Genomic DNA, 15052 nt, shown 5'->3' with positions numbered 1-15052 from the left:
CTAAACAAATCTCCAAACAGTTGTCTTTAACACCTCTTCAGGAATGCAATGCAACACAAAAACCAGCAGGTTCTCATCTCTCGCAAAAGAGCTTTTACCAAAAAGTGCCCCGGCTGCAAGTAGAGGTCACCTGAAGCTACAGGGAAACTCGGGCAAGATTGGGTGCTGCACCTCCTCTTCCAAGCAGCAGAGAGGACAGATGAGAGAAGAAAGACCCTACGCTCATCTCAGTTTAATTCATCACAATAAAGCCATAGAAAAATGTCTTCAGAGTCTCTACAGAAATGCTTTCAGTCTTGAATATTTAAGAGAAAAGCTGACCAAAACTTTTCTTATACAATGTTTCCTAATAGCAAACATCTTGACTTTTAACAAAATGTACGTTTCCAAGGAAGATAAAAAACAATCATCACTAGCCAGTGACTTTCAACCTTAACCTTATAGGGTATCACTTATTTTTGAAAGTAATTCATATAAGCATGTCTCAGATTATCTTCCAAAATCAGATTTGGCTGTATTCAAGAACAGAAGAGTTACAGGACTGTCATGATAATACTAAACTATATTACTGCTTTTTATACTCAGATAAAGAGATGTGCCTTATTTCCAGTACTTTACGGAGATAAAGCTTGTTTTTTCCTTTCCAAATGAGTGTATTTGTCCACACCATTTGCTTTAATTATTTTCTAAGGGCAACTAATCATGGGCCTTTTTCATGGTATTTTCATTCATGTTCGCTAAAGACCATCCTCCTATTCGGCCAGCTTTACAACGTGAAAGAGGAGGTTAAGTGTGGTAAGTATTATCAGATTTTGCCTTTCCTTCTTCGGGACAGAATTCTTCCACCACTTTGACGAGTGCTGTGCAAGCACCATGGGGACTTCAGCATGAGACAGATGACACTCGCCCTGCATCCTGCACTTGGAGTAGATGAATAAGTCCCTGAAGGACAGATTTTCAGATGCAATTTATACATGAAAATAAGGCACCAGCACCAGCTCAGAGATACACTGAAGCACAGTCTCAGTTTTGAGGGACTGAAATGCCTGCTTTCAACACCAGTCTGCACGCATGTCTACAAATACTACTCCAGTTGCTGAGCTGTCAGAAAAACTCTGGAGGGCAGTCACTGCTCTCTTTGAATATCCTATCCTAAGCACAGGGAGAGAGCACTTGCATTTCTGATCCCATTTGCTTTTGGACAGTATGGCCTCCCTCTCCTTGGGTCAAATTTTTAAGGAATTGAGGTACCTCGTAACTGCACCACCTAAGGAAGCACCTGGGAACTTAAATTCAGTGATCTCACTGGAAGAAGTGTTTCATGGGAAATTTTAGAACATTTAGGCTGGTTCTGAATCAGAAAGAAATCCTAATTTTGGAAATCAACATTTCCTACAAACTGGAAATCCCGGATTGTATCTGGCTTCAGTCTTAAATACTTCCCCCACAAAGGCTCGAAAGTAACGCAGAACTCCGAAACGGCAACCAGGACAGAGAACAGCCTGCAACAATTATCAGCCCATTCAGCACTTGCACAAACCTTCTCAGAAGTGTAGGCAAAGTTAAATTCGCTTCCCCAAGGACAATGACAAAAACAGCTGAAACAGACCCAGCATTCCTGATGGGGGGGAAGGCTGCTGGAGATGAAAGGCAATGCAACCAGTGTTCAGTCTGCCGCCATGTCTCTCTCCTCCTCCACACCGCTCTTGCCAAAAAGAGAGGGAATGGAGCAGAGGTACAGAGGAGGTCCAGGCACACAGAGAACATGGTCGCTCATCAGTGAGAATAAGCAGCTCGCTGTACCCTGAATTAACTGAAGATGATGGCATCTAAGGGAGTTGCCTTGACCCTGCTACAATATTTCTGACCCCATCAGTCTGCTGTCATACGCACTGCTTAAACTTAGAGCCAGTCCTCGGTTTGTCTCTAGTCTGGAATTTCCGTATATTGAGGGGCTGAAGTTTACACACATTATAAACACTTCCTCTAAATGGTTTATGAGCCCTCACTTGTTCTGGCAGTGAAAGAACAATGTTTGTAAAAAATGTCTAAGTCTTACACGTTGTAAATAGTCAGTAAACACGGTTACTTGGACTCTCACAGACTCCTCAGAGCCTGCGTGCTCTAAAAAGAACAGAAGACACAACAGGACAGTAACACACCAGCACATGATCTTAACACAAGTAAATGTGATTTAAGACTCCCACTGCAAGCAAAAAGCTTGCTGAAATCCAGCGGAGAAATAAATATAGCTATTCAAAGAATGGCCACACATCCACAAAATGATTACTGTAAAACTCAATGATTTTTATTTGAAGATAAAATTCAAGATAAAATCCTTTAAATCTACTATCAGTTCTGAAGAAAGTAATCTCTGGTGACAGTGGTACCAGAGGAATAGGAGTCAAGGGGCTGTCCGCTGATTTTCAGAGGGATTTGTATCAGCCCCCAAAGAAGTAAGCAAGCACACAGGGGAAAAAGAATCCAATATAAAAGCCTCAATACAAAAAAACCCCGATACAGAAAAACCTTCTGAATATCACAGGCAAGGAAATCTGAGGTAACTACTTTGATCATACTCACACGAAGGCAATCAGAGGAATATTCTGAGCTTTTCAGTAACAAACCAGCTGCTGATGAATTCAAAATGATGACTCCAGAAAATAGAGGTGATCACTGTACAGAAATAGAAAATAAAGAATATTGTTTAGCAATGGCATAACTATTGCATACTCTTCATTGTTCTTTGGTAAAGTCTTCTTTAACCACACCCCGACAAAGATTTTTTAAAGTATGGAATAAACCAGAAAAATTTTGCAAGAGACTGACAAAACCCACCATCAACAGCTCTATAAATTAGAATTTGACAAAGCAGATTTTGATTTCCCAAAATCTCTCAACAAAGTCACTCACTAAAACCTCTTTAAGAAGTGAAGCTGATACAGGCTAAGCTGAACATTCTCTTGTGATTGGTAAGAGAGGAAGCAAAGCATCAGACCAGTGGTGAGTTTTCATAACAGAGCAAGGTTTCCAGCATACTTCCCTAGGGATCTACACTGAGACCTGTAGTATTCAACATATTCATAAAAGCATTTGCAAAAGCAAATGAACAGTGAGAAGACAAAGCCTGTAGATGATACAAAACTATTCGTTTTAATAAAATCTAAAGTCAATACAAAGAACTGGGGAAAGAGTTCATAGTAATGAATTTCTATGGGCAGACTGAATTCAGTGTTCCTAAGTAAAGGCACAGCGGAAAAAAACCTTGTATCTGTATATACACAGTGATCAACTCTAAATGAGCCAATAACATTCAGCAAAGACATCTTGGAGTCTGAGGAAGAGCTCTCTGAAAATATTAGCTGAGTAGCCAGTGGCTGTCAAAAGGCAAGTTAAGAATCATTAGGGAAAAATCTAGGTTCTATCTAGGTCACACATATAAATATATGGTATATCTATGTTTTCAGTTTTTCATGAAGTTCTGGTTACTCTTTCTCATGTCGCCAAGAAGGGACGACAATAACGATCAGAGCTATGGCACAGTTCCCATCTAGGAGGCTATCTAGAGTATTACTCTTCCATTTGAAAAAGAGAGATGATTGAGGCAGGATATGAGAAAGGTCCTGAATGGTTTTTAAACAGTAAATATTGTTTATTGTTGTACAAGTGATTCAAGAGGGAATAAAAAAAAAACATGGAGGATAGTTTCATTAGCTATGAGATATGATAGTCTGGATGTGACCTATAGCTTAGAAAGTCCCAAAGCAAAGACTGCCAGACTCTGGGAGAGCACATAAAAGGAAGAGCCATTTGACACTCATCTGCTTTTGCTTGCTTTACTGTAAGTGACTGTCTCAGTGTCTCAGTCAGAGATAGCATACTAACCTAGATGGACCTCTGCTCTGACCTGGCATGACAACAATTCTATAAATGTAAATTCAGAGAGCAGAACAAATGAGCTGCCACCCTTATAGTACAACAATTTGTGAGTGACCTAATAGAAACTCGTAATACCAGGAAATACAGTAAGAACGAGCTTCATTGAAATGGGGTATTTTTTCCCCGAAGACTCGCTCTTCATTCAGCTACCTCTTGGTAGTATACAAACCCACCAGAGTAAAAATAAAAACCATCAGCTTTCTTCAGGGAGCCTCACATGGTCCGTTCTTTTTAGTCCCAAGGACCTTCATACAGAAGATCCTGGTGCCAACAGAGAAAATGGATTATTTAAAAACCACTGAAGCCTATTTTCAGTAATTTAAGATCATAGTGTGGGGCCGTTACTTGTATTAATTTCTGGTTATTCATTGGAAACTCATGGACTTTGGAGGATTCTTGATGTAAATGACTATTCAGCAATTTCAAAAACAATTTTACTGTCTGGTCTCTAGATTTTATAGACACCTGTCAATGATTTATATTTTTTAAAACTTTGGGGTGGCCAAAGCCAAAATTTTGATTCATTCCTTTAGAAGTTTCAGTATTAGATTCAAAAGTCATCTCAATCCCCTTTTGATGCTTAGTGTTCCTATGCATATATCACATAGCAGAAAAGAGCAATGTAAGAGGACATCCCTAATCATCAAGGTCTGAAAAGAGCAACCAAGAGCTCCAAGTCATCTTCCTCTCACTGATTACTCCTGCTTACAGCGAGAGCAGACTGGGCTTTACCAGTCCACAGAACTCATGAATAGCATGAAAGTCTTTCCAGGTCACTGGATTCATTCAAACTTTTTCATTAACTTGAAAAGCTGACTTTGCCCATTTCTATTGTTTAGTGTGCCCCACTTGACTCCCAGCAGGCATAACTTCATGACATTCAGACCATGCATTAGGAGGATCCTGGGTCTAAAAGTCTTTTTCTGCTTCAGACCGTCTGCTCTCTTTCAGTCTCTTCAAGATTTTTTTTAAAATGGAGACAAACCCCAAAAGGTTTTCCTTTTCTTTCCCAAAGTCACAAAGCGTTCTTCTGCTATTCTCCTTGTATTTGCTCTGTCCTAAAGCAACGTTTTTCTGAATTGAGCTCAACGTAATTTGTAATATCAACAAAATGACTGAAATACGCTCTCTCACTATTTGCTAGCCAAAAGAACCTCTATCACACCACAATTCCACTGTGAGCTGACTATGAAGGGCTAAGAACAATTTAAGAAACAGGAAATTTCCATACAACTTAAGCACGAAGGAAGTTCAGGTCCAGGTTGAAAACCGGACTCCATAAATCTAAATCCTCCAATCCAATACAACAGCTTGTGACTTCTAGAATGCCAGAGTCAAAGGCAGAATCTGTGTATTTACTGATCTCCATGGCAGCTTTTTTCCATTATTATTTCCAGTAGCTGCCAACACTCAGCAAAATTCCATAACAGAGAGTCCCACAACTTAATTATGTTCTATGTAAAGATATAGTTCACTTTGGACAAGTAATTAAATCTTCAGACTGACACTAGGATTCAGCTATGCCACTTCCCAGCTGAAGGCTCACTCACCTAATGCACAGTTAGGTGTGGTATGCACATAGGAAGCACTCCTCATTGCATCACATATAATGGAGCAATCCCAAATTATCCAACAGCGAAGTGGTTAAGAAGCTGTTTTGGAAATAGCACACCTGGGTTTCAGTCCCAGTTACATACTTAATTTAGGAAAGTGAAAAAATATCGGTAGGAGAGAGTGGAACCACCATGAAGAATAGTTGGAGCATGTACTTTACAGTTCTTTTGGACAAAGGAGGTAACCCAGTCTACCTACTGGGTTCTGAGTTACTAATCTATTAGATAAAAGAAGGATTCCTCCTCCAATCTTTAAAAATAGCAAATTTCACAGAATCGCAGAACAATTCAGGTTGGAAGGCACCTCTGGAGATCATCTAGTCCAAATCCCTGCTCAAAGCAGGCTGCCCAGGATCATGTCCAGTTGGGGTTGGAACATCTCCAAGGATGGAGACTCCACAGCCTCCCTGGGAAATCCGTTCCAGTGTTGATTACTTACATTAATAAAGTTTTTCCCTACATTTAAATAGAATTTTCTGTATTTCAATTCGCGTCCCTTTCCTCATGTCCTTTCACTGGGTACCATTGCGAAGAGTCTGGTTCCATCTTTTTTGTTGTCATCCCTTCCCTCTTCCCATAGTCACAGAGTCACAGTGTGTGACAGCCATAGAGTGGCTGTTAAACTTTAATCTCATTCCAGTTAGTTAGGAATTTTTACCCATAGATTTCAGTATTGGCTCTTGTGCAAATTATTTTTTTCCCCTTGAGTCATGAAAATGAGAGCAGGAAAGCACCTTTTTAAAAAATGGTCTAGGTGAAGTATTTCTTTGTTTACCCATTTCTTCCAGATCTCCTTTTCTCCTTTTGATTTTTGTGTCATCAGGGTTGCCATGTAGTTTATTTACTTACGAAGACATTACAGAGGGAGAACTTAAATAAAACTTCTCAACTTTTCCTCAGATGTGCTGTGTGCACAAAGAAAGCTTTTCATTACAGTGTTTGGCAAACACGTGTTGCCAACAGAAGAGGGGAACAGGAAGCCTCGAATTCATCCATTACTATCTAAACAGGTACCCCAGGAATTTGTTTTCTAGGACGACCTAAAAAGAGGAAATGTGTCGTCTCCTGTGAACTGCTCGCCTAACCACTTACAAGCAGCTTATCAGTACAAAACATCAGCATTCAAAGTAAATAAAAACACCTCTCATGCAGCCATACACTTAAGTTAGAGTTTAATTTTAAAACCACAGTCAAAGCCCATTGACTTCAGGCTAAGCACACATGTACATGCTCTGCTGAACACGGACAGTTTGCCATACCTGAGCTCTACTTCCCAGAGGGCTGCAGCCATCTCCTAGTTACCCATTTTTCTGTCAGTGTTAGGACTATCAGTGTTAGGAGTGCAGTAGTATCACCAAGCCCCAGCTTTCTGGGTGCTATACAAACAGTAGGACAAAAAGGTAGTTCTTACTCCCGAAGAGTTTATTATCCAGGTACAAGAGGGATGAAGCTACACATTAGAAATTTCTGATCTAATAGCTACTCTCAATGAACTTAATATAACATTCTGTTATATATGCTAATATATTATTAAAGAAGGGGTTTAGAGTTCAAGTGCCATCTTAATCTCAGCTGAAGAATGACCATTAAGGCACAGCCCACCGGTCTTCAAGGAAATACCTTCATCTTTCAAACACGTAGCTATGTGTATATACCATTGTTAGTTTTCAAATGTTATGGAACACTCAGATCATTACAGCTTCATCTTTCTGTGGCCTCACCTGAAGAGGATTTCAATGATGCAGAAAAGTATCAATATGTACAGATTCATAGGGAGAATGTGGGCTGTAGGAAGAAGTTTCCCACCCCATCATATTTTCTGGTTGAACCACACAGGCTGCATTACATACAGGGCTGATAGACCTGATTGCCCAGATGTGTTCAGGGTCTGGAGGTAAAGAGTCAGGGAGAGGAAAAGCATGCCATCAGCAGTGCCTTTTCTAGTCCAGCTGCAGATCTGAAGAGCAGGGAGCAAAGAAATCCTTCTCCAACATCCACACGCCCTTTGCAGTTCAACTTCTTGGGGGCCCACTGGACCTCAATTTCAAACCACTCCCAATGCCATGGGTGTAGCAGTACACAGAATGGTTCTCCAGAGCAGGACTCAGGGGCACCCTGAGCACACCCCATTCCATGTACTAAGCTGCTCAATGAATGTTCTTAATTACAAATTTGAATCAGAGCTTATAATCATGATTGGTCTTTAAAATAATGCCAGACAGCCATACACATTAGGGGAGAAAGTCAGTAAAGGAGAAAGATTCGTATCTTCCCTTCAGCCAAGCTGCTAATATCCTTTTAAAGATCAACTCATCTGACCTACAAAGTTTCAGAAAATGGCATATTTCTTCTCCACCATCTTAAAATGCCAGTTATTCTTACACTGACCTCAGCAGTAGAGCACCCTAATACTTAGAGAATAGTCACTCCTCTCACATGCACAGTGATACTCCCTCAATAGAAGTGGACATCTTTTGGATACAATGACTGCCCTACATACAGACTTTCATTTTGCACGTCTTGGCATGAGACAGGAAAGAAAGAGAACTGCTTCCTGAGGTTAAACACAACCAAAAGGAGGACTTGATACAGCTCATACCGAGTGGAAGTAGATTGCAAGATATTTGCGTGGTTATTCTTGAAAGTAGAGGCTAACAAATAAGCAAAGTATGTGTGCATCTGAGCAGATGTGGGCTGGAACATCATCCTCGGCCATGCAAATATAGCACTTGCTTCCTTCTTTGGCCACGTTCATGCTACTAAGCAGAAACCATTTGCTAACCACACAGCAGTGGCATTCACATTAGCAGAAAACCAGACTCCTCGTCTGTTCCTGCTTTGATCAGCAGTTACTGCCCACAGGAATAAACAGAGGGTTGTGTTCTTCGCTTGCTCCATGCAGGGTCTTCTGTTCTCATATGGACATCAGTGGCAGCAAAAACAGGCCAGAAAAACAGGCTGTTCCAGAATAGCCATTTGTCCTCATGTAAACCTGTCTCCCCAACAGAGCAGCCACATGCACAGCAAGGAAAAGACAATTCAAGGAGGGTTTTCCCCTTTCAAATTGTGATCTGGAAGAACAAACATTTTAAAGTTTAAAAACCAAAGCTTGCCATATCCCTTTTTGATCATCTGGAGATTGAACATAAGATCCCCTACATCACCAGCAGTGGATACAGGCATGTCTGCTACAGAACATGCTACTGAGGGAAACCATTAACCGCTAATAAGTCGTCCCAAATTTCTTGCAAATTCATTGTCCCTTTCAGAAAAGGGTTACAGAAAGCTTAGAGCTCTAATCCAAATTATTAATAATCCACAAAGAATACTGCATAATAATTCAGAAAACCGTCACTTGCAACAGACAGCAAATGGAAACTGGCTACTTTAAAGCATATTTTGACAGCTGTTAGCATCATTCAAGTCAACAAATGAAAGAATTTGCTCAAAACAAGCAGAGTAAGGCAGCTAAAATAAGTCTGTAATAACAAAAAGGTTGTCTCTTGTGAAAGCTCCGATTTTCTCCTCTCCTGTGTCTTCTTCAGTTATTGAACATAAACACACTGGTGGGACGGATGTCAGGAGAGAGGGAGCCACAGGGAAAATTCTGAGAGCTGTATCCTTTTCAGGGAAGTTTAATTAATGGTGTTTCTGAGAAGAATTCTGATTGACAGGATTAGTGCCAGCACTAAAAGTTACTATTTGTGGATCCTGGAGCTCACAGCTCCCATAAAACTAAAGCAGTTTAGAAAAGAGCTTTGTGCAAATGAAGGCATTCCCTCAGCGGGGAAGGTTCATGTGAACTTCTCCTGTGGCTTCCCTTCACATGGGTTTTTCTGTGGAGATGGGATAGCAGAAAGTCCCTGGAGAACACCCTCCCCTGGGTGCAGAAAGTTTGATTCAAGTTTTCTAGGTTAGTCCTTGGGGAACATTTCTATAATGAACCAAAATGAAACTCTAAAAATGAATGTTCCCAAACTTTGTGGAGGGGAACACTTGGTTCCACTTTCTTTGCTTCAGGATTTATTTCAGGTTTGTACTGAATACGTTTTTCTTTCAGTTTTCCAATTCATACCACCTTCCTACTAAGATAATCTATAGTATTCTCCTAGTAACACTCAGCCCAAAATACAATTTCACTCTAATCTCATATAAGGACTTGGGTCAAATGATTAAATTAACCATAAGCATTGCATTTTATTTGATCGTTGTCAAATCTTTAAGTACTAACCCAAGTAAGGGGTAGAAAGGGTAGAGCATTACATGCCAAAACAAGAAACTGGAAATAAGCAAATGCTGCTGCAGTGCAAAAGCAAGGGAAGGACCACAGCATCCCAGTTCATACAGGAAGCACCCACCAGTTTGCGGAACCATCTCCCAGAAACTGTGAAATGGAAAAAGAAAAAAAGGAAAAAAAGATGATTCTTCCCGTTTACTCCATCCCTCTCAATCACCTTCCGCAGACAGGATAACAAAGTAATTCAGACACAGCGATTTCTTCCCAGCAATTTTCAGGCACCTCATTTGCATCATATCTTCACTTTCTTGCCCCATATTTTCCCTGCGCTTCTCCAGCTTTCATATCCATCATGCTTCCCCCACTGTACTGTTTTCCAGCTTCTTTGTTGCTCGCGCTCCTGCTCACATTCTTTCTACTCCAGACCTGAACCAATTTCTTGCCCCAGATCCTATTGCCCTGCTTCCTCCTACTCCTTGTTGCTAGCCTCCTGATATCTGCTACCTCTCAGTTTCTTGTCCTCATCCCATAGTTCATCAGAACAGCAAACTTTATCACCTATGAAAGTTTAACATGGCAAGCACCTTCTCTTAAGTAATGTATGTGTTCAATCCCACCACGGTCCTTTTGGATCAGGGAAAATATTTGCAAATACTATGAGGCAGAAATCAGAAATTAATAGAAGTCTTGAATCATTTCTTAAGAACTCTCAGAACAAACGTCTTAAGGCTCGCAGTAACATCACAAGAGATGTCAACTGTTCCATGTATTATGATAGATCCACCGTAGCCCAGACTGGCACATACCATCTTATTTATATTTCACCTGTTTATGCATTTCTCAAGCAGTATACAACAAGGGAAGAGCAAACTGGTCCAGATAAAATAAGAGTCGTCACAGAAGTTTTTCCAAAAATCTCCAATCTTTCTCAAATCCTTTCTGGGCCTTAAAAATGCTTGGATAACATTATTTCTTCAGATTATAATTGTTCTTATGCATTTGTCCTTGCCTTTCTGGCTTCTAACTGAGGCAAGATTAGCAGAGCTAAACTTCCACAGAGGAAAAATATAGTATACCAGAAGGCTGCCACTTATTCAGGAATAACCAGTTCAAATAACTGTTTTTTAAAGTGGCTATGTTATACATGGAAAGCTTGCAAATCACACATCGCAAAGACTGTCCCAGTAGTAACATTATTGGTGATTAATACATACAGTTATATCTTCTTCCATGGTCTGGTTACAGTGACCCGACAAACCACTACTTTTATTCCAGCTACTACATTTCTGTCTGGGAATAGCTGCAGCTTTGACGCTGTCAGCTCCCACTGCTGCTTGCAATGTTTAGTAGGGATGACTGGTACGTGAACCTTTAAGGCTACAGCATTACTATCTCAACTTTATTTAGGATAAAAATGACTGCAGAAAGTACCAGATACTCCTGAATACTCAAGGGCCTCTAAATGTCCACACAAAAACTTAAATTTTAGTCCGCTCAGATTGATTGTTACAGATGGACACCATCTTCTCCACTATGTAAGTAATCAGCTCTGTCACAACATGCTGAGAAATGGATCATCACCCAGACTTCCTCCTGTCTGCCCCACGGACAGAGGAAATGAAGTTGCTGGAGAAGGCATGGCAAGCATGTCTATTTTCTAACTTTTCACCTAATGTGCAAACAGAAAAACTGGCAGTTTGCAATCGATCATCTAAAGAAAAACCACCAAGGCTGCTTGTCAGCCTTCAAACACTACCTGTGTGCTCAGTGATACCTGAGCTTTGCCAAACCCACTCCATTTATTTTAATGAACTACAACTCATAAATTCAATATGCAGTTTAAATCTCTCCTCGCTTGGCAGACATATAAACAGCAAGGAATGTGCACATAAAAAAAAAGGTATCCTGGTCACACCTATTACTTTTGCAAAAGGAAGGGCATGCTCAGGTACTGTAGATGAGATCTAGATGACTGAGCCCCAGCTACTTGTTTAGACTGTTAGACTTGCTTTCAATGGTAGGAAATATTACATAAAATCCATGTAACACATACAAGCTAAGTGCAAATGATGAAAGAAATCAGCAAGGGAAAAGAGGCCAGAGAGCTGTTGTGATGGAAGAATAGCAGCTGGGAAAACTGAAGTCAACCCAGCTATGTTATTTTTTAATTAAAAATAAACATGGGCTTTGTTGCCAAGGGATTGGTTAGCATTCCATTTAAAGAGAGAGAAGAAAAAAAAAAAAAAAAGAGGAATTTTGTTTTATTTCATTCTCATTCCCCTCCTAACCTCCCTCCCCTCTTCTCTCCCTTTCTTCCCCCAAAAAAAGTATTTATAGATTTTGCAGAAAAAAACATGGTCATAAAATTTAGGTCAGTATGCAGTACCACACAGAGCCACCTATTTTTAAGGCATTCTCCTTCTCTCACATGAACACCTCCCTTGATTAAAAATAATCAGACACTATCATTTTAATTTTGTTAATTATTTCGTCTTCACTGCTGACCTCCTTGCTAGCTATACAAGTATGCATGACTGCACTGCCTGAGACTGCATGTGTGTCAATGATAAAGGCCCTCTTTGGACAGCCCTTTTAATGAAGGTGTCAGCAAACCCACATTAATCCTTCCAAGTTCAGCCTTGCTTCTCTTCAATCAAATGTTAAAGCAGCTTTTATTAATGCCTGGGTAAGTGTTTGTCCTATTTTTTATGGAATTTGCTTGTGTCCAACACCACTAAAGGTCTTACACTGTTTCTTTGCAGTCCTCACTTCACAAACAGGTGTGTGAAGTCACTAGCAGAGAAAAACCAAAGAATCCAAAGACTTGGTTCAGGCTTTTCATACATTCTAAGGACTCAAAGGTTAACTACTTTTAAAGGCTGACTACGTCATTAGCCTCTCTCCCCTATGTTTTTCAGTCATCTAACTTATACATTTCTTGTGTGCTTTTATTATGCCTGACCTCAGAGAAGCTTTCTACTACCGAGGTCTTAGCCACAGACCAGCCTTATCGCATTTATTTCCCCACCCTGCTTCCACATCACATTTCAAAATCTTATCTTGCTTAATCAGCTTTTACTTTCTCCCCATCTGCTTTACTAGTTATTTACATTTTGTTTAAGATGATTTAGACCATAATTCATATGAAATACATATCCAGAAGGAGTTGCAATTGTTCTGATAAAACATGTAGGAGCTGATAGGGCAAACCTCCCCCAAAACAGATCAATGAAATTGAAATTTTCTATAGAAATATCCGTCTTCAACTGAGTAAAGATATCAGTCCTGGTTGAATCAAAGAAAGGTCTATCTAATGATTAGTCATTGAACTAACTGGTGAGAAAAAAGAATTCAGGCGAAGCAAAAATATTGCATATACCTCCTGCATCTCAACTAAGTACCTAGGTCATGCACAGCAACTCTCCAGCCTAACCAGCTGTTCTGGAGTAGAACTTGCTTGCATCTATGTGGAGTCATTCCAGTTTGCATTTAAAAAGTCCGTTGACAAAGGGAATAGAATATAGAATAAATAGAATTATTTATTCAGTGCAAAGCAGCTCTAAAAAGTGTCCTGAACAGGAACAATGCAGTATAGGATGGTCAATGCACCCATATTCTCACAAGAGAAAGACCCAATCCTCATCCCAGCTGCACAGAGTGGTATTTAAACCTTCAGTCTTTCAAGGAGACCTAGCCAATGGATTAGACCAAAAGTGTCTCTCTGTCTGCTTTTCTACCTTATGAGGTTTTTCTATGCATCCCATTGCATTTCCAGAAAGATTCTGATTTTGTGAAAACATAAAGACAAATAATTTTTCACCCAGCTCTGGTCAGTATCTGCTGACTCACATCCAGATTCCTCTAGCAGCTGAATCTTCCATTGACTCCAGAGAAAATTTGTGGTTGACCACAGAACGTAAGGTTAGCTAACTAAATAGCATAATGCATATTTGCGATGCAACAGTAAGCGCAGGAGAAAGAGGATACCGGGTTGCAAAACGTTTTTCTTTATGCTTTGCATATTTTTTGGAAGAGGGAAGAAAACCACATTAGGCAAAGCAATGTATTTGTTTTGTCTCAAGCACATTGGCTCATAAAGAAATGTTGCTGCAGCTAGTGAGAGTTCAAGTCATTGTTGCCCAAACCATATAAAAAAAAAACATTTAAAAGCCTTTGGAACTCAAATGTTATTCCTCATCCCAACCAAATGTAAATAATTCAACAGCTTAGTGACCAACAGTACACAACAGAGAATTACTTTTCTGGGTAATTAAGCATTGAAGCAGAGCTGAAACTAATTCTAGGAACATTAATTCTCTTTTGTGGCAACACAAAATTGGATTCAGCATTAGAAAATAAGAGAAGGGGGAGGGGGGGAAAATAGCTTGGCACTGCCAGAACCTAAACATGCTACACTTCAGCCTCCTTGAGTTTTACACCGATTTCCATGTAAGAATAGAATTTAGTTGAATTAAACATGATTGGAGGGATGGTTTTATCTTTCAGATGGTCACTTGCTGCTTCAGTCTAAGGGTTACATGAAAATAGAGAAGTCAGAGAGGCTCCTTGGTTAAACTCTTCCTTTTCCAGATAGGGTGACTATTTGATTATCAGAATAGGAACTTCCTAATTCTGACTACTGAAGAGGATTCTACTATCCTTCCCACAATATTTTTGCTTTTCTTCAAGACCTGCAATCTAAAAAACAAAACGAAGCAAAAGCTTTGGGAGGTTTGTTCCATTGCCTGTACAACAGCAGAGAGGTATGTACAATCACACAAATACTGAGGAGGACAGAGAAACCAAAGTGAAACTCAGAAATACAAATGGAAGATAAGAGATCCTGTCTACCAGGAAAGGCTTGTAATAAAGTCACTTAGAAATGCCATCATCTTTTTATTCAGAAGAGCAATCATATCAGTGAAGAATAACTCAATGATTCTGCCATGTTTTAAAAGGCTGGGAGCCTCTTCCTGTCATATAATAATAGCACTATTTTGTCTTTTAAGTCTCAGACCAAGAAGCTAGGCCACTGAAAATGCAAGCATGTGCCAAAATGGGCAGAACTTTTAAGACCATCCACATGTCTCATCTTCATCTGGCAAACAGAAAATGGAATGCTATTTACAGCCCTTTGATATTTCTTTGTTTCTCATGGGAAACTAGTTGATGTTGTCTATTGTCAGCTCTCATTGTTAACAACACTCATGCAGAGTTTATTAATTTTATGTCTTGATGCCGTTTGTCCAAAGCAACCTTTCTA

The 15052-nt window shown here is 39.9% G+C and overlaps 1 protein-coding gene across 5 annotated transcripts in view; it reads right to left on the bottom strand.

Annotated features, from left to right (window-relative positions):
- Positions 1-15052, bottom strand: part of CALD1 (caldesmon 1) — a 199485-nt gene that overhangs the window by 118955 nt on the left and 65478 nt on the right. For all 5 annotated transcript variants that reach the window (XM_075159782.1, XM_075159799.1, XM_075159816.1 and 2 more), the window contains exon 2: positions 2584-2676. The gene's annotated coding sequence lies outside the window, so the exon portion shown is untranslated. The remainder of the gene's footprint in view (positions 1-2583; positions 2677-15052) is intronic.

The sequence above is a fragment of the Calonectris borealis genome, chromosome 1 (assembly GCF_964195595.1).
Source record: "Calonectris borealis chromosome 1, bCalBor7.hap1.2, whole genome shotgun sequence".
NCBI lineage: Eukaryota > Metazoa > Chordata > Aves > Procellariiformes > Procellariidae > Calonectris > Calonectris borealis.
The sequence above is the reverse complement of the archived record's forward strand: the minus strand, read 5'-3'. Positions and strand labels throughout refer to the sequence as shown.